We start from the raw sequence: 19,911 nt of genomic DNA, 5'->3' as shown, positions 1-19,911 counted from the left end.
CGTCAAAACATATGTAATGCAATGGAAAAGTTTGGAATTTTCATTTATGATAATTACAAAAAAATTCTAACCCTGTCCAGTATACGAACTTTCCACGGAGTGAGGCACATTTGCTGGGGCCTCTTCTCTTCACATTCCGTCCTACGGTCGTATATGCGGGAAGCCTAATCTTACGAGTACTGTACGTATGCTTATAACGTGCTCCTGAGGCCGGCCTCGCGGTGTTACCCACTAGGACGAACAGCATATCAGCAACACTGCATTTCCGCCAGGGTTGGAAATTTGTGGTGTACCGGCATTTTTTATAAACATTAGCCTGTGTTCGTGCAGAGAGACTTCTATTTCATTGTACATTCTCCATATTTTGTGCGAAACTTAGGTTTTCCTTCCTTTCATCGACAAGTGTAAGTGAAATTGAAAATTACAGAGTACTGTAGTTCTGACTTCGTTTTCTGGTCAGAGTGCTGATGGTCTTGTCGATTCACCCAACACCGTAGCGTAAACAGAAAGTCCAAAGAACTTATATTTGTAAAGTAAGTCTTCATACCAAATTACGTAAATTAAAATGATAGTTACGCCTTATATTTACAAAGTAGTTTTACTTTCACTGGGAATAGAATAATTTATTTTTATCGTAAACGGGGATTCTCCCGCTCGTTCACCCTCTGGGAAAACTTGCCTCCTGCTCACGACACTAGAAGGGAGCTTGGCGCTTGGCTCGGAGCGCGAGGTTCGTGGCGGTAGAGCTTTGTTTTTGATTGGTGTCGTGTGCAGCGATCAGATTTATGCAAGAAGTGCTGGACTGAAATGCAAGAACAATCGAGTTCTTAATTGAGTGAAGATGTAATCATCGGTAAGGTAGGACCCACTTTTGGTCTTTCATGTTTCCTTCTTATAACAATCATTTCTAAAATGTTTTCAACTATATTTTCCTTTGCAAGTAGCAGTGGCAAGTGCCAGCAAAATATTTTAAAAAATTCAAAGTTGTTGAAACGTTATTTAATGCGTTAACACTGTCGTTGAATAAATATTACAAGCAGATATTTTTTTATGCAGCCGACACAAGCGAAGAGGTAGGCAGTTTCGTTTACCCTGAAGGGATAACAAGAGAAGAGGGCGGCAAAATAAAGTACAATGCAAGGGAAGACTTTTTTTGGGTTTAGGACAAAGAGGGTTATGGGGTTATTGCGCGGGCCATGTCTGTTTCAGGTCTGGCGGAACAGGCCAGTGTTGTCACATTGGATTGGCAGAAAAGAGCTAAATTGCGCCTAAAATTGGGATTCTATTCTCTCAAGCAACTACATTTATTATAACCTGTTTATATGTTACATAGTAACCTGTCGTGTTGCCGGGTCCCAAACAAGGATCCTATGTTCTGTTATCACGTAAAGGTGTCTACTAACACAAGGGGTAGAACAAACTAGGATGCGAAGTATACACACTGAATGAGAGAGGTCACCTTTACTTATGTTTTTTCTTGAAAGCCCCGTAGTCGTCATCCTAACACGTTACGAAGCCAGGTGACCTAATTGTGGTCATGTCAATGTTTCCTGGTCATCTTTAATTCATTCTCCATACATTCTCATCGTCACGATTAGCATAGATCAGAACAAATGAGACGAAAATATCCAAAATTTAAATTATGTTTACTTGCACATACAGGTGTCAGAAATTCATTTATTTAGAAAGCCAAGACTGGAATTAACTACAACCATTCCTTTAGTTAGACAACAGATAACAATGGCGTTTTCCTCGGTGCGAGGAAGTCTTGCTACAAAATCTAAGTTGGCAGCAATAGAACATACCAAACTGACAGTCGCTGAAAGTGCGGAATTCTGTCGTCTCACGGCACAAACGTCAGACTGACTGGGGTTCTTCTAGCCCTTTTCACCTCAATTGCAAAATAAATAAATAAATTTAGAAAAAAGTGATCAATTGACAACAGGGCTCAAGCACTATTCGTTGGATTTTCGCGATGTCTCATGAATGGTAGTTCTTTCTGGAGGTCCGTGCATAAATCAGGGGTTGAAAAAATACAAACAAATAAAAAAACAGAAATGAACAAAAATCTAGATCGATGACATCTGGTGGGTGGGGGAGAACGTCAAAGACATAATTATCGTGCTGATGGCCGGTAACAACACTTTTGAAAACTTCACGCCACTGGCAAGTAAAGAAGCGGTCTGGAGAGACATTGAACCACTCTCCATGACATAGCCCCCCCCCCCCCTCCCTTTCTTTTTACAGATTTAAGCAACTAATGGAAATTATCGCACTTCTGTGCCTACCCTGCTAGGAACTCTACGCTTCGCCACTGAATAAACCATGGCTCCGGTTTGAAGCTTTATCACTCGCCTCGAGACACGCAACGTCGCCGGAATCAAAAGTTTAAAACGTTTCAATTTAAAAGACGGGCATTGAGTATAAACAGGTTTAGAATTTCTGCGTGTGTAGCCGAAAGCAGCAATCCGCAACCGACAATCAAACCTCAGCACGGCGGCGACGAAGCGAATTTCCCCCCTTGCCTCTCTCCCCCCTTGTCCTCCCGCGAAACTTTTCCTCCCAGCGATAATCCTCCGCTCGCGCGGGCCAAAAGGCAATGATCTTCGGGAACCGTCGGCCATCTTCGGAAATTGTCGGCGCAGCCACGGAACGAAAACCCTGCCTTTGTTCAAAAGGCAGAATTATCTTCATGTCTGGCAGCAGCGGTCCGTCTCGGAATTAGCAATGTAAGCTTTACAACCTGCGCTCTCCGCGCATCGGATTACGTAACGACAAGCGAATAACTTCAGTCTCGGGAGACATGTACGGAGCATTCCCTGACATTCGCTACGAGGCTCGGCGGCAAGCGGCCCTTCATCAGCGCTTGACTTTCCCGGTGAATGGGTCCGCGACAGTCGCTTATATTAAACCTCGTAAAAAAGTTTAGAGTAACAGGGTCAGTTCTGAATAAAAGTGAAAAGAAAAATGGGGAAATAAAGTATACAAAGACAATCCGCACACCATCCGTGAGTTAAAAGAGAGTATTGTACGAGAAATCGGGAGAATTACAGTAGACGAACTTGCACGTGTAAATGCCAATTTCCTTCGGAGATGCCAGGAATGTGTTGCAGCAGAGGGACATCATTTTCAACACCTTCTGTAGTCAAGGTTAGTACACAACGTGAAAACTGTAATTTTAATAGCCGACTCTAGCGACTGTCGCGGACCCGTTTACCGGGAAAGACAAGCCCTGTTGCCGGACAGCTTGCGGCCGAGACTTGTAGCGAATGTCAGGGAATGCTCTGTACTTTCTCAACAGCAAGACACGGAACGAAAACACAATTCAGCAAATTCTTTATGTGGCACAGTGGTGCCAGATTTTAAAAGTGTTGCCAATTTTAATGTTCAAATTCGGAGAATTGTCCTGATGAAAAGATCTTGCGTCCACGCAAAGGGAGCCTTAATACATGCACGAAAGAATGTTTATAAACGACAACACTATTAGAATATATATATTAGAATATATATATATATATATAACACCAAGGGTTATTTCCTCTGTTATTCTTCATAACTTGAGCGAGTTTTAGATAAATTTAATGTTTTTAGAAATCAATAATAATTAGGAATTTTAGAACGATTTAATCATGTGACAATTACTTTTGTCACCAGTCTTTTTGTAGTTTATGTGAGTGTATTTTAGAATTTCGTAAATACTCTTTAACAACTTTCTGTAGCCAGTTGTGCTTTTTGGCTTTTCTTGGATTTTCGGTTCCAGACGGCGAGGGTAGGAAAACAATAGCGAGTTGTGGAATTTTTGACACTAAGGGTGACTTTTACTTGTTCTGCGAAAGGAACAAGGTCCAAGCTGCCGACCGAGGGGGAGTTCTTTCGCAACACGTGTGAGGACTGCTCTGTTTTTTTTTCTTCACCCCCAACCACCCAAGTGGACGACGAGCCTGGAAGAAAGACCACCGTCCAGCATTTTTTTCTAAGCTAACGAACTGCGAGGCGGTTGATTTTTGAAGTTTCAAGTTTTACTTAAATACCCCTGGACTCCAGAGGACCGACACAGTTTAGCGCCATATTCAGACCGAACACCATCTCCGCGTCACTTTGCGCGAGTTATGGAACTTTGCTTTGTTTTAACCTTTCGACCGCGTCGTGTTAATTGCCGTGAGTGTGTGATCACAGTGACAGTGCCAGGAATTGAGGCCGTGTTAATTACGTGTTTCACGTGCTCCTGTTGTGTCATTCATTTAGTGTATGCTTATTCTTTTGCATAGTAGTGCCTCAACAAGTGTAATGTCAATTATTATTTACTTTTGGTAACTATGACGCCTAGCTAATCGCGTCTCATACGTGACAGAGTGCTGGCCGCGCGTATTTACATTGAAAGCAAGCCTAAGGGACTAATAGAAATCTCAAATTCGAAGGTACACGGGAAATAAACCAAAGAGGCGGTTAGATATTTTATCATGTAATGGTATATTGTGTTCACCCCTGCAGTGTGTGTGTGTGAGTGAGTGCATGATGGAATGAGAGCGAGGGGATATGTACAAGTAATGTGTTATATTATCATTGTTGTGTTTATATTTGCCGAATACACGTATATATTCGTTATCCTACAGGTGTTTTTGATTCATTTATATGTATGTATACATGTATATCCTCGTATGGTCGATATTTTTGGTTTTAGTCCTGAGTTTGAAGCTGTATAGCTTGTCTCCATTGACCAGAAGATTTATAGTTTTCTATTATTACCACAATTATTATTATTATTATTGCTATAAATGAATAACAGCACCATTTTATGCACGACGTGGCTTACCGCCGGAGGTGTAAATAACCGACCCGGTGACATGAACCTGGAATTAAACCGTTAGCTGGTGGCAGGAATCGTGTTTCCTTAACCGGAGACGCGAACCAAGGACCGACGACCGTCCAATCGGGCGGCCGCGGAACCCTGAACCTACGGACCAGCGGTAGAGTAGTTTGGCACCTCGAACTGGGGACTTCGGTCTCCCGGACGAATGGTCAAACCCGTTACAATCACAATCCACGGCAATTTCAGAGATTATTTTGTGACAATGTTGACTATAAGTAACTCTAGTTGACAAATCACTCGAGACTATTTTTTTTAAGGGGGGCACGCAGAGACGGCAACCCCCCCTTTCCTTTAATGTTATTTACAAGTAAAATTATGATCAGTTCATATCTTTTATGTCCATTGGCGGGCACTTTAAGAACAATCAAAATAAATTTTCATCTAAATGTTCAACAATTTTAATAATTTACGGTGTGGCTGAAATTTCAAGGTTTTAAAATAAGCAAGCAAGTCAAATTCAGGACACAACAGCATCACTTCCATGCATCGGGGTAATCGATACGTATTATCACATGTATTTGGACCAGAAGTGAACCGTCACAAATAGGCACCGTGACTAATTGTTACGATGTTTTAAAGATCACAAATTATCACCTTTAGGCATGTTACTAAATAAATTCAATTTCAAGGTATACTCATCTTTCTATTGACAACAAGACATTTCTTATAGCATGAGGGAAACATTGTAATAGTTTCGATAATTTTAATACCTATTTCATTGGTATTCTTTATGAATTTTCACATAAATGTGACAAAACTGATTTATCATAAGCTTATTCATATATTTTATTATTCTAATAGTTATTAGTCCTTTTTAATTTTGTATTTTCATGGTAAATTATAAATGTTCACACAAGGTACGGCACAGCATTGGAATTTTGTTATTTGTGTTAATAAGTCTAGATCAACACCCCTTTCCTCATTTCCTGTCTACGAAATTATACTTTATCCTTTACCTAAGTCTGTCTATTCATCACACCAGTCAAGAGCTATCAACAGGAGAAGGATTTTCCCAGCGTATCTATTGGGGAATCAACATGCAGCAGTTTGGCCAATCACCAGCAAGGAGAACGGGATTCGAACGCGAATCCGCACGCATCCCGATGGTTTAGCTCCCCAGGAAAACAGCATGCAACAGCCATGTGAGCCAGCAGTTGCAACAAAATACCCCAATTTCAACGGAAGAATCCCGCAATTCCTTCCCTTTTGTTCACGACGAAAGTCGCCGGAGTTACCAAGTTCCAGCAACAAAATTCTCCACAATTCTCCACACAAAGAAAATCCCCACAACGGACTAAGTTTTAAGTTTATACTGTACCAGTATATAAGAAGAAAAGAAGAATAATAAGAAAAAAGGAAGAAAGGACTAATAGAAAGAAAATAAGAATAAGAAAAGGAGAACAGAAGAAAGAAGAAAGCAGAAGAGAATGAACAACTGTGATTTTGTTCTATAAATTACATACAGTGTGTTCCAGAAATTGCGTCGACCCGTCCTAATTAAGGTCACATTACGCCATTAAACAGTGCAATTTACACGTCCCAGATTACCTTACGTGTAATGTATTAAATATTTACAAGCCTATGTAGATATTCAATTCAAAAGCCACAAAAGAGGAGACTAATCGGCAATGAACCTTAGTTCCACATACTTCATACCCATTGTTCTAGAATTTCAATACATGATCCCTCCTAAAATGGTCATGTCCCAACGCTTCTAGAAGTGCATCGATGTGATAAAGTCAATAAATCACATCCAATTACACAAGTTTCCATGCAAGACAGTTTTGAAAAGTAATTTTCCAGTATGTGAAACCTTCCTTCAACGATTAGTGCATAGGAGTGTACCAAGTGAGAAAACATCAGGAATTGTTCACTTCTCAAAGAATGCACAGAACAATGTCTATTAACAGTGCATTTGATACAGTTTAAGTGAACGTGCAGTATGACAACATTTATATTTTGCAAGTGCTTACCAGTTTCATTGACCGTTTTCTCTTCTTCTTCCTTACTTTTTAGGAAGAAAATGTTGCAACGGAAATCAGTGTGTGCAAAATTTTCTCACATAGATTGAGTTTCACTGGAATTATCATCCACAAGAGTATGTGTGTGTGTTTACAAAGAAATATTGGAAAAGAAACAATACTCACATGCACTATTGAACATCACAGTGCTCCAAAATTTATCCTGTTCAACGCACACCTTCTCAGCAATTACGCCAGTGATTAATATTTATCACTCAGTGAACGTGTGTGCATTACACTATAACACAAGAAAAACTACAGTGCAAGTATATTTATTATCCACATACTTCAATGTTACGTAATTACTGTACATAACTCAAGTGACCATGCACAACGTATTAGTCTATTTTGTGTTGACGGAATACACACGTGATCACGCCCTTGCTTGGCCACACCCTTGACATATTATGTCAATTACGTCAATGTTTTCGTATGTCACTCATCAGCGGCCATTGCGAAAGGGGCGGTACGCTTATTTCATGCATGATTATGTGAGCGAGTATCAAAGTGCAAGTTAAGAACTGTGTTATATATTTTTTCTTACTCAGCAAAGATGCGAGCTTGTTATTTGTTTTTCTTACGGCCAGTTACATAAACAGTTAAGACTTAACAAATTACTTATGACCTATTACCGCATCTGCACTTGATGTGTTCATACAATTTTAATTCTGTTAATTTTTGGGTTTTGGCAGGGAAAAAATGGTTTATTTTATTTTATTTTCTACGTTTTAATAAAAAAACTCCAACTTCTAAGGATAGATCAACATGGGTATTTCGAATATAAATTTCAATTTTGGAAATTTATTCCCATGGGAGGTATTGTAACAGGTTCCCCTGATTAGAGAAAAGTAGCAAGCCAAAAGCAATAACCTCCTTCGTCGGCCGTTACTCTCTCAAGCATTCAAAGAATGCAAAGTCAGTATCAAATCAATCTTCCTGGTTGATTGAAAGTAAGTTGCTGATCAACTGGTATTAGGGAGCAATAACCAGGTGGTGGAAGAAAGGATAAGTTAGAGTGTAACGGACGACGTGAGGTCTTTTGCTTTGGATCGAGGAACGAGAAACATCGGGGAACTTGATCGAGCCTGCATAGCGCAATTCTAAGAGGAACTATTCATCATCGAATAGACAGGTAACATCCTTCTTTAACCATGTTGATCTATACTAGAAGATATAAACCAAATTCTTAGTGTTGTGCCATTTCCATGTGTGAAAAGTAACCTCTCGCTAATTACCATCAAGTTATCTGCCAAGGGCGAGTGCTTACCAGTGAGGATGAATGAATGACAAAACTACATCACCCAAGCATAATGGTTAAGATTCTTGGTTTGATCCAGTGATGTGCGTCTACGCGTAAACAACGATAGTCTACATTCTACTCGTAGACAATTTTATACACGTAGATTACGTAATCTATGTAAACAACATGGCGAAAGGTGATAACTTAGCAAAGGGCGCCGTGGAATTAAAAGGAAATTATACTGGGTATCACTTGCTGATGTGTGAAGATAACTTTTCATACTCTTTCTTTCAAATTCGAACAATTTCTCATCTAGGAAGAAACATAATATAGGAAATATTTTAGTGTTTTAGGGGGAAAAGACCACTCTTGGCTCACGACTGCCATCTGTTGTTGTTTTTGCATACTATTTATCTTCATCCATAGTTGATAATAGAAGAGACGAGAAATTTTGTTGTAAATAGAGTTATTTTCATTTCGTTAGGAACCAATATAGTTGAAAATGTCACTTTCCTTTCATGAAACCATTGAAAATTAATTTTAATGCACTTTAGATTGTCTACGTAGTCTATGTAAACTACAACCCAATGTAATCTACGCGTAAATTACGTGTAGACAACGCATGTAGACGTAAACTTATAGTCTACGGCACATCACTGGTTTGATCCCACGAACCTCGCAGTTCGTTACGGTATGGAGGATGAATACACAGGGATGTCAAAAATAATAATAGCATTGCCTGTGTTGTAATTGTAACATTATGAAATCAAACTAAGTTTAGAGGGAATGTCATTGAACAACAGCATTTCCTTCAAGGAAAGAAGTATTTGAAAAGAACCACGTTGCAATTAATACTTTAATGGGCGAAGCCAATACGAAGGAAAAGGTGATTTACTCATGTATTTCTTTTGGTTTTGCTGCATTAATCACGCTGTATGTACTATTAATAAAAGTTTGTTAGACCATTAAACAGTTATTATTCAGTCCCTTATTTTCAAAAGAAACACAAACGTCGTATTGCTTACCTCATATTTCTGAAAAAGATGCTGACTATGAACTTAATTGCATGTATAATTGCTTATAGGTGTAGAAGAAATTAAGTTCGATTCAATATCCACCGAATGAATATTTGAAAGAAATAGTTAAAGGTTATTATCAACAAGCTGTTTCCTCTGTAATCGGTATACGAATCTTTAGATGATCTTTAATATAATTAAATTAGGTAACTTTTACCCCAAACTTGAAAGAGGAGATCTTCTGTCACATAAGTATTGTACCTGAATGACTACCAAACCTATAAGACCAAGTTATATAATACTTTCAGATTAAATGTGCATACCCTAGATTGACTAACTAACTACCTAACTCTCCAACCTCCTTAATCCTGTAGCCTTCCATCTGTCCCTATCCTGGGCAAGACCAATCCAATCTCTTCCATCCTTATCAATTTCCTTTAGGTCCATCTCAACGTTATCCCTCCATCTTCGTCTTGGCCTTCCTATAGGTCTTAGCATCAGGTTTCCAAACAAGAATCCTGTAAACTCTTCTTTCCTCTCCCATTCGTGCTGCATGGCCTACTCACCTAAGTCTTCTTGATTTAATTATTCTAATAATATCTGGACATGAATACAAATTATGCACTTCTACATTATGTAACCTGTCTACTCATCCCTTATAGGTGCAAATATTTTCATAAGGATTTAATTTTCAAATACTATTTAATTTAATTTCCTCTTTTAATGTATAAGGGACCAAGTTTCACATCCATGTAATGCTACAGGCAAAATTACTGTTTTGTATATTTTAACTTTTATATTCATAGATATTATACGAGAAGATAAAAGTTTATGAAGAGAAAAGTAATAAGCATTTCCTGAATCAAGTCTGCTCTCTATTTCCGCTTTAATATCATTTTCATTTGCTAGTATTTCCCCTAAGTACTTGAATTTCGAAACTGATTCAAACGGTTTGTTATCAATAATTACATTTTGATTATTACCTAACACTAGATTGACTTAAGAATTGTAAAGGTGTTAACTGGCCTGGCCATGGAAGCATTTTGAAACAATCCATAATTTTTGTTCGAATATTGCACGCGAAAGTCCAGGGTAAAGGGAAGTTTAATTGGAAGCAACCTATGAAATCATGTACAATGGAAAATTTGATAGATCGGCCCAGTACAAAAGCAAATTCCCAAACATGACCTTACTTACCCCTACAGGGTTGAACTAGAGTTGATGCTGTTCTTCATCATCTGGAAACTTGCCTTTATGAGTGTTGATCGAAATAGCCACATTGTTGGCATTTGACTCATCTCCTGACAGGAAATTAAACGATAAGAATGCAATGTATCGCACATATACTCAAGTCCAAACGGGAGCTATCTTCTGTCCATCTGCCAAATGAAAGCAAAGGTTATGTTGATATCGGAAAAATTAAGGAAACTTCATCCTTGTTGGGCGCATTGGAAGCTATATATTGTGTAGCCTACATAAGTGCCATGGTGCTTCAAACAGTATTTGTAATTAAATATTTGCATTGGAAATTCATATATGTGTGTGAATGAGGGGGTAATCTGCTCATATCGTAAATGAGTGTTAGTTTCTAAAGGATTCTAAAAACCTATTACTTTTAAAGTTTCTGGCATACCGTGCCATTGCTCTACTTTTTTTTTTTTAAAGGAATACCCCTACGCGGTGGTATCCCCCGTCATTCACACTTTTTCAACTTTTACACTTTTCAATTTTTTACAGTATTCTCAGTTTTTCACGTTTGGACAAACACAAATACCCATGCCTCACCCGGGACTCGAACCCGGAACCCCTGGCGTTGCAGCGCGCTGTGCTAACCACTCCGCCACGGAGGTCGACTTTTTTTATGTGCCTCCACCGGGTATCGAACCCGGGACCCCTTGATTACAAGGTAACGACGCTACCACTGCGCCATCGGGGAGGCGCACTGAGCTACCGAGCCGGCCTGGCGCTCGCAGGGAATCGGAGACCCATTCGCTTGCTACGCGGCGGCAACCATTAGGCTACGCCGTGCTTGACATTGTTGAGGGTGCCACCTGTTTCGAAAATGACTCAAGACGAAAAAATTGGCAACGGAGAATACCACGAGAATTTGCCCTCACCACGGCAGTAGTGTCAATATGTACCTTTGAGGCCAACCCTGATTTTTTGACCTCTAAGAAAACCGCACCAAAACCTCAAAAACTCACTTTCTCTCCACGTTCCGCGTCTCATTTATTGCGCTGACGATGTTTCACAGCAAAGAAAAGCAGGTACGAGAGAATACACTTCTCGTACTTCAAGTACGAATGCACCTTATCGTAATTTTCTAAGTCCGACCATGTTTATATATCGTGATCTTTGTAAATCTCGTAACGATGTGATCTCTGCCACACACGCGCGCGCCTCTCATTATTTCTGTATTGTGACGTGTTTTTTTTTTTTCAAGCAAACAAACAAATAATAATTGTTTTTTTTTTAGGATTCCTGGCCCCCATAACCCCGCCAGGGTGCGTGGTGCCCAACCAAAAAAAAGGTTCTAACGGCTGCGGTTAGATAACCACACCTCTGTAGAGTTTCACGTGTTTTTTTTTCTCTCAAACTTCCATGAAACTCTACAGAGGACCTCCGTAATGCATGCAACGTGTACTAACGACTCTAGTGTTATTTGATGTTGTATTTTTTATTTTGATATAGAGTTTATTGTGAGATAGATAAAAATTATGTTTATTATAATATTTTCTTGATGAAGATGGAGAATGTGTGTTACAAATAAAGTTGCATGCTTTTTTTTCTTCTAGTGTGTGTGTGTGTGTGTGTGTGTGTGTGCTCATTGTTCTGCAGCACCTGAAATGAGAAAAGAAAAAAAAATCGTTGTAACTGATTGTCTCGTGCTATAGTGCAAAAACTGATGAAAAAAAGCATTGTAACTGATGAAATTGACATTGTAACTGATAGTGCAAAAAAAACTGGTGAAATTTTTATTGTGCATATTATCATTGTAACTGATTGTGCTAGTACAAATTCTTATTGTAACTGATTGTGCAAGTGCAAGAAAAAATGTTAAACTTGTTAAAACTGCTCCGTGACCCTCTCGTTCTTCACGTCATGGATGAAGGACTTCTCGGCGACCAGGATGATGCTGCACACGGTGTCCTCGGGCAGCGCGTCGTGGAACTCGCAGACGACCTTGATGTTGGTGCGATCGTTGACCACGACCTGCTTCCGCTTCGTCGTGTTGATGATGAACATCGGCCTGTGGATTTTGAATTCGCTGGGCGTGTAGTACATGTCGACGTTTCCCTCCGTCACGTGCTTGTAAGCAGAGTACGCTTCGTAACGTTTTAGGTAATCATCTTTGGTCATGTCGACCTCTGTTTGTCAAAAATTCGAGATATTTGCAATTTAACGCAGGACTTGGAAAAAAATTTCGGAAAATTTTTGGTTCCATGACGACCTCTGTTCATTTTGGTATGGGTGGACAGAGGACACCGAGACTCGACCAACGCACTAAACCCGACCTTTCTACGACTATTCGTTCAAAAGTTACGAGTGAAAAACGAGAAGACGAAGAAGAAGAACATAAGGGGATTAATTGATGAGGACAAGATAAACTATGATCTGATGAATAATATTACAGCATTAAGTGCCATGCATTCTTTCTTCGTTCGTATTAAAATTAACAAGTTATAAAGAGAATAGCAATCCAATTACGGAACTTGTCATTTGACATCCTTAACGACCTCCTTTTTATTCTAAAAAATATATATATATATATTGGAAGTTTTCGGTTCGTCTCATTTCGCGATTCATCCTCATATCCACGATGAATTTAGGAGGCGCAGGCTTGTATATATTCCATCTTTCATTCGGAGGGACAGCGTAAACCGAGCACCTAATTAACCATTCAATGATGATAATAATAATTACAACAGCGTTTATGATCAGAAAGCAAAAATTATCATGGAAGAGCTTTACTGTGTTCCACCTCCTTTTGAATATCCCCCTCTCTCCTCTGAAGCATGCATTCGCTGTTCATAATTTTCGTCCTTGATTTTTAATATGATTCCCGCTCGTCAGTCAAAAGCGTGTTTCTTTGGTTTTTTTGAGCACAGCTCTTCATTTTCCATTTTTCTTTCAACGCACAAATTTATGTTATAAAGTCACGGAAATTCTTATCTTCTTTGCATCGCATAATTGAATATTTGGTTTCTGAAATATGTGAAATTATATTACATTGTATACTAATTAACTAACAAACTCTCTAGCCTTCTTGAATCCGAAAGTTCATGGCTGCAGCAATATAGGTTTTCCATTTGTAATTATCCTGAGCAAAATTTATATACATTCTATTCCATCTTTACCGATTTCTTTTAGGTCCATCTTCGTTTTGGTCTCTTACCATCAGGTTTCCCAACAAGAATCCTGTAAACTCTTCTTTTTTTTCCTTTCTCATTCGTGCCCACCTAAGTCTTCGTGATTTAATCATCAATCTAATAATATTTGGAAATAAATATAAATTATGTACTTCTAAATTATGTAACCTTCTCAATTCACTTGTTTTTTCATCCCCCTTTTAGGCTGAAATATTTTCCTAAGGATCTTATTTTCAAAATACTCTCAATTTATCTTCAAGGGATCAAGTTTTCGCATCCGTAGGCAAAATTACTGTTTTGTATATTTTAAGTTTTTAGTTTCTTAGATATTAAACGAGGCGACAGAGAAAAAATAACATGCATTTTCCGAATTAAGCCTTCTTTTCATTTCCTCTTTAATATAATTTTCATTTGTTAGTATTACTCCCAAGTACTTGACATTGGAAACTGGTTCAAACGAGTAATTATCACTTGGTTTTGGCCTGTAATTTTCTCTTTGCTAACTTCCTTAGCTGCTTTGAAAAATATTTTAGCATTATTCTTAATTGTATTTACATCATCTGCATATGCTAACAGTTGAGTCACATCGTTTAATTTTAGTACTTCGTTAGTTTCTTTTACCTCCCTAACAGCATATTGTAAGGCAAAATTAAAGAGCAATGGATATGTTGCATCTTTTTTTATATAACCTATCATGAATTGTACATTTGTCAGACATATTAACAAGATTATAAATCGATAATATATTTTGTCTCTTTTGACGGAATCAGATGTTTTTTTTTTAATGGATGGACATTTTGATTATATTCCCACTTTTCTCAAGTGTCTGTCTGATGTGAAAAAAATTAGTTTGTTACGTTTTAAAATCCACATTGATAATCACATATATTTTTCATTAGTATATGGGGGTTAGTCTTGCTAAAAAGAATATGAGATAATATTTTTATATTTTGTTGAGAGTAGAGAAAATTCCACGGTAATTATTGCAGTTCATTTTATCACCCTTTTTTTAAACACAGGAACAATTATGGATTATTTCCACTGTTGAAGGTTTTTCTTCTTTATTCCATATTAAAGAAATCAATTTATGAATTTGACATATTTATTTATTGAGAAAATTCCAGCTACAGCACAGGTGGCCATTTTACACTGAAATTGTCAACAACGAGAAAGCAATAATAATAATAATAATAATAAGCAAAAAATAAGAGTAACAAAAACAACATAAAAGTAAATGTCAAATTGGCAAAAAAAATATGTAAAAGATGGCACTATGTGATATTAATCAAGTGTCTGTCTGATGTGAAAAAATTAGTTTGTTACGTTTTAAAATCCACATTGATAATCACATATATTTTTCATTAGTATATGGGGGTTAGTCTTGCTAAAAAGAATATGAGATAATATTTTTATATTTTGTTGAGAGTAGAGAAAATTCCACGGTAATTATTGCAGTTCATTTTATCACCCTTTTTTTAAACACAGGAACAATTATGGATTATTTCCACTGTTGAAGGTTTTTCTTCTTTATTCCATATTAAAGAAATCAATTTATGAATTTGACATATTTATTTATTGAGAAAATTCCAGCTACAGCACAGGTGGCCATTTTACACTGAAATTGTCAACAACGAGAAAGCAATAATAATAATAATAATAATAAGCAAAAAATAAGAGTAACAAAAACAACATAAAAGTAAATGTCAAATTGGCAAAAAAAATATGTAAAAGATGGCACTATGTGATATTAATCAAGTGTCTGTCTGATGTGAAAAAATTAGTTTGTTACGTTTTAAAATCCACATTGATAATCACATATATTTTTCATTAGTATATGGGGGTTAGTCTTGCTAAAAAGAATATGAGATAATATTTTTATATTTTGTTGAGAGTAGAGAAAATTCCACGGTAATTATTGCAGTTCATTTTATCACCCTTTTTTTAAACACAGGAACAATTATGGATTATTTCCACTGTTGAAGGTTTTTCTTCTTTATTCCATATTAAAGAAATCAATTTATGAATTTGACATATTTATTTATTGAGAAAATTCCAGCTACAGCACAGGTGGCCATTTTACACTGAAATTGTCAACAACGAGAAAGCAATAATAATAATAATAATAATAAGCAAAAAATAAGAGTAACAAAAACAACATAAAAGTAAATGCCAAATTGGCAAAAAAAATATGTAAAAGATGGCACTATGTGATATTAATTACAAGCATTTCTTCTGATGGAAGACGGAAAAGCAAACTCGGAGGAAAATAGTACACCGTGTCCATAAATATACTGTCATACTTTAAAGTGGTATTACGTCGCTTTGGATAATCGTATTTAAAATGAAATTGGTGACATTTGAAAGAAAAACTCAAATATTTTTGTGCATGTCAACAATGGACACCAATATCAGCAATAGACAACAATGAACGAGATCAAACATAAAAAACTGAACACTCCTGACAACAATAGACGATGCGGGTTCATTGTTGGATAATTAGCAGGCAGGCAGGTTACATGTGAATTGTTTCCTTTAAAATTGTGTTGTTATTACAGAAGATTTAAGAACGTAGTTGGTGTGTTTTAGAATATCATTACACGCAGAGTTTTGGTGAACGTGTTGGTGTGTTTTATCATTCCACGCAGAGTTTGGTGAAGGTTCAGCGTGCGGATCGAAATGGTTATGGCGACCCCACAAGAACGTAGTTGGTGTGTTTTACAATATCATTCCACGCAGAGTTTTGGTGAAGGTTCAGCGTGCTTATAGGCGAAGGTTTCAAAATCAGGCTCCTTCACACACGTCAATTTTGAAGTGGTACCCTCTGATTTTGTGGATCGTGGCTTCATATGTCATCAAAGGAAAGGCCATTCAGGGAGACCATCTGTCAATGCGGGAATTGTGGAACAAGTGCTTGTTCGTAGTCCTAAGAAGTCTGTACGTAGTTGAACATCCCTAAATCCACCGTATCTAAGATCTTGCGTACGCGACTAAAGTTTCACCCCTACAAACTGCAATTAGTGCACAAGTTGAAACCTGATGACCCTGTAAAACGGTTAGATTTCTCTGAACATTTTATGTTACTAATGGAGGATAACGTAAATCTGTCAGGAAGATTAATTTTCAGTGATGAGGCAACATTCCACGTTGGTGGAAAAGTGAACAGACATGATGTAAGGATTTGGGGGAGTGAGAATCCACATGCAATTTTGGAAGTTGAAAGAGTGAATGTCTTTTGTGCCGTATCGAAACGTCAAGTCATTTTTCTTTCGAGCGGCCACTGTGAAAGGTCCAGCTTATCTTGACATGCTCACTGAATGCTTATTTCCACAATTGGAAGAAAATGAAGGCAATACATTTATTTTTCACCTCCTCACTGGCATTTACATGTTCGGAAACATCAGAATGAGCGGCTTGTGTCGCGCAATCAGAAGATATGAATCATCACATTACGTATTTTTTAACTAATCAGAAAACACAAAAAAAAAAGTTACTCGAAAACTAGCTAAATTTACTCAAGCTTTTATTTTTCATGAACACAATGTCAAGAGCATCTACCTCTAGCGGAGGTTGCTTGTTGCTGATATATTACAACTTACAGACTGATAAGAGCTTATGCAAGAGCACCCTGCTTGGCGAGCTGTAGAAGCCACAATTACCTAACCTATTTTTTTAAAATATATTTGTAAAATCCATCTAATGTCTGAATTAAAAAAAAATATATTATATTTGTTAACTGTTTAAGGAAAATGTTTGCAAAATACCCCGACAACGTTTCAGCTACTAGGACCTCATTACCATGAGCCTAATCCTAGTAAGCCACATACACACCTGTTCTTCGTATCGCCTATGCTAGTAAGTCAGATGACATACTGGGGGAATCACATTTCCCCCAATGATCCCACCACAACAAACGTCGCACATGCTAGAAGAAACAGGATCAGGATATTTTATGCTAAATTTACGGCTGCCTGTATGCAGTTATAGGCAAATCATTAAAAGAGCGCTCTAATATACAATGATTTCTCCAAAAATGTACCCTAACATACGATTTAACATAACAAGTAAAATTTCGATTCGTCTATATATACACAACAAAACTCAGAAACTGCCATACGCGAGAGCTAATATTTTGCAACAACTATAATTACCCAACACTAGCAACAAGAACAAAAAAAATTATATCAATTACTTGTATACTATTAATTAGTAACTTTAGATAATATTAATTATTAGTTTTGAGTTGTAATTAATTTTAAAAAACAAATAATAACATGTTAGGTGATGATAACCAAGTGCAAAAAGCATTGCATTTTTTTACACACAAACAAAGCACCACTTAGTTCACAAAACATCTATAACAGATGGTAGATAGTTACATGGTTCTATCACCGAGTTCAGATGTTTACTCATTGATGACTCCGTCGTTGTCGTCTTTCAAAAACCTAAGTACCTTGGAAACAGTGAGAGTTATCGAAAAATCTCCCCTTGTCGATTTTTTTTGGTGACGTAGAGTACGCGTAGAGAGGTCGGGTTTAGTGTGTCGGTCGAGTCTCGGTGTCCTCTGTCCTCCCATACCAGGTCCTCATGGAACCAATTTTTTTCATCAATCGAAAATTTTCTAAGTCCACAGCGTTAAAAAAATCTTAAATTGCAAATATCTCGAAAATGGTAAGAGTTATCGAAAAAATATATCGAAAAACACCCCCATCCTGTATCTTTAGATACCCCCTGTCGATTTTGGAGGTGTAGAATACGTGTACCAAGTTTTGGTGGTCCTGGGGTCAAGGGGTAAGAAGTTAACCCACCCTCCAAAACTTTGATCACTCGTAACTTTTGAACGAATAGTCGTAGAAAGGTCGGGTTTAGTGCGTTGGTCGAGTCTCGGTGTCCTCTGTCCACCCATACCAAAATGAACATAGGTCGTCATGGAACCAAAAATTTTCCGAAATTTTTTCCCAAGTCCTGCGTTAAATTGCAAATATCTCGAATTTTTGACAAACAGAGGTCGACATGACCAAAGATGATTACCTAAAACTTTACGAAGCGTACTCTGCTTACAAGCGCGTGACCGAAGGAAACGTCGACATGTACTACACGCCCAGCGAATTCAAAATCCACAGGCCGATGTTCGTCATCAACACGACGAAGCGGAAGCAGGTCGTGGTCAACGATCGCACCAACATCAAGGTCGTCTGCGAGTTCCACGACGCGCTGCCCGAGGACACCGTGTGCAGCATCATCCTGGTCGCCGAGAAGTCCTTCATCCATGACGTGAAGAACGAGAGGGTCACGGAGCAGTTTTAACAAGTTTAACATTTTTTCTTGCACTTGCACAATCAGTTACAATAAGAATTTGTACTAGCACAATCAGTTACAATGATAATATGCACAATAAGAATTTCACCAGTTTTTTTTTGCACTATCAGTTACAATGTCAATTTCATCAGTTACAATGCTTTTTTTCATCAGTTTTTGCACTATAGCACGAGACAATCAGTTACAACGATTTTTTTTCTTTTCTCATTTCAGGTGCTGCAGAACAACGAGCACACACACACACACACACACACACACACTAGAAAAAAAACATGCAACTTTATTTGTAACACACATTCTCCATCTTCATCAAGAAAATATTATAATAAACATAATTTTTATCTATCTCACAATAAACTCTATATCAAAATAAAAAATACAACATCAAATAACACTAGAGTCGTTAGTACACGTTGCATGCATTACGGAGGTCCTCTGTAGAGTTTCATGGAAGTTTGAGAGAAAAAAAAAACACGTGAAACTCTACAGAGGTGTGGTTATCTAACCGCAGCCGTTAGAACCTTTTTTTGGTTGGGCACCACGCACCCTGGCGGGGTTATGGAGGCCAGGAATCCTAAAAAAAACAATTATTATTTGTTTGTTTGCTTGAAAAAAAACACGTCACAATACAGAAATAATGAGAGGCGCGCGCGTGTGTGGCAGAGATCAGATCGTTACGAGATTTACAAAGATCACGATATATAAACATGGCCGGACTTAGAAAATTACGATAAGGTGCATTCGTACTTGAAGTACGAGAAGTGTATTCTCTCGTACCTGCTTTTCTTCGCTGTGAAACATCGTCAGCGCAATAAATGAGACGCTGAACGTGATGAGAAAGTGAGTTTTTGAGGTTTTGGTGCGGTTTTCTTAGAGGTCAAAAAATCAGGGTTGGCCTCAAAGGTACATATTGACACTACTCACGGCAACTGGAGATAAGCGATCGGTTTAGTGGTTTGTGTGACGCTCCCTCGCTTTCGACGGAAAAGACAACAATAAAATTTTGAAGTTTATTCTTTCGCCGAACAGGCTTTAGCATTGAGATCTCAGATGGTCCTGTAAAACGTAGATTGCATAA

The 19,911-nt window shown here is 37.8% G+C and overlaps 1 protein-coding gene across 4 annotated transcripts in view; it reads right to left on the bottom strand.

Annotated features, from left to right (window-relative positions):
• Positions 1-19,911, bottom strand: part of LOC145997324 (uncharacterized) — a 90,797-nt gene that overhangs the window by 43,418 nt on the left and 27,468 nt on the right. Inside the window, exon 1 of one of the 4 annotated variants that reach the window (XM_083134239.1) lies at positions 10,345-10,459. The exons of 2 other annotated variants lie outside the window; for them this stretch is intronic. The gene's annotated coding sequence lies outside the window, so the exon portion shown is untranslated. Of the gene's footprint in view, positions 1-7,017; positions 7,187-10,344; positions 10,460-19,911 lie in introns of those variants that run through there. One more of the 4 variants, XM_083134241.1, reaches the window with a different exon arrangement.

This window comes from Lepisma saccharinum, chromosome 13 (genome assembly GCF_977018435.1).
Source record: "Lepisma saccharinum chromosome 13, izLepSacc3.1, whole genome shotgun sequence".
Lineage (NCBI taxonomy): Eukaryota > Metazoa > Arthropoda > Insecta > Zygentoma > Lepismatidae > Lepisma > Lepisma saccharinum.
This window is presented reverse-complemented; position numbering and strand designations above follow the sequence as displayed.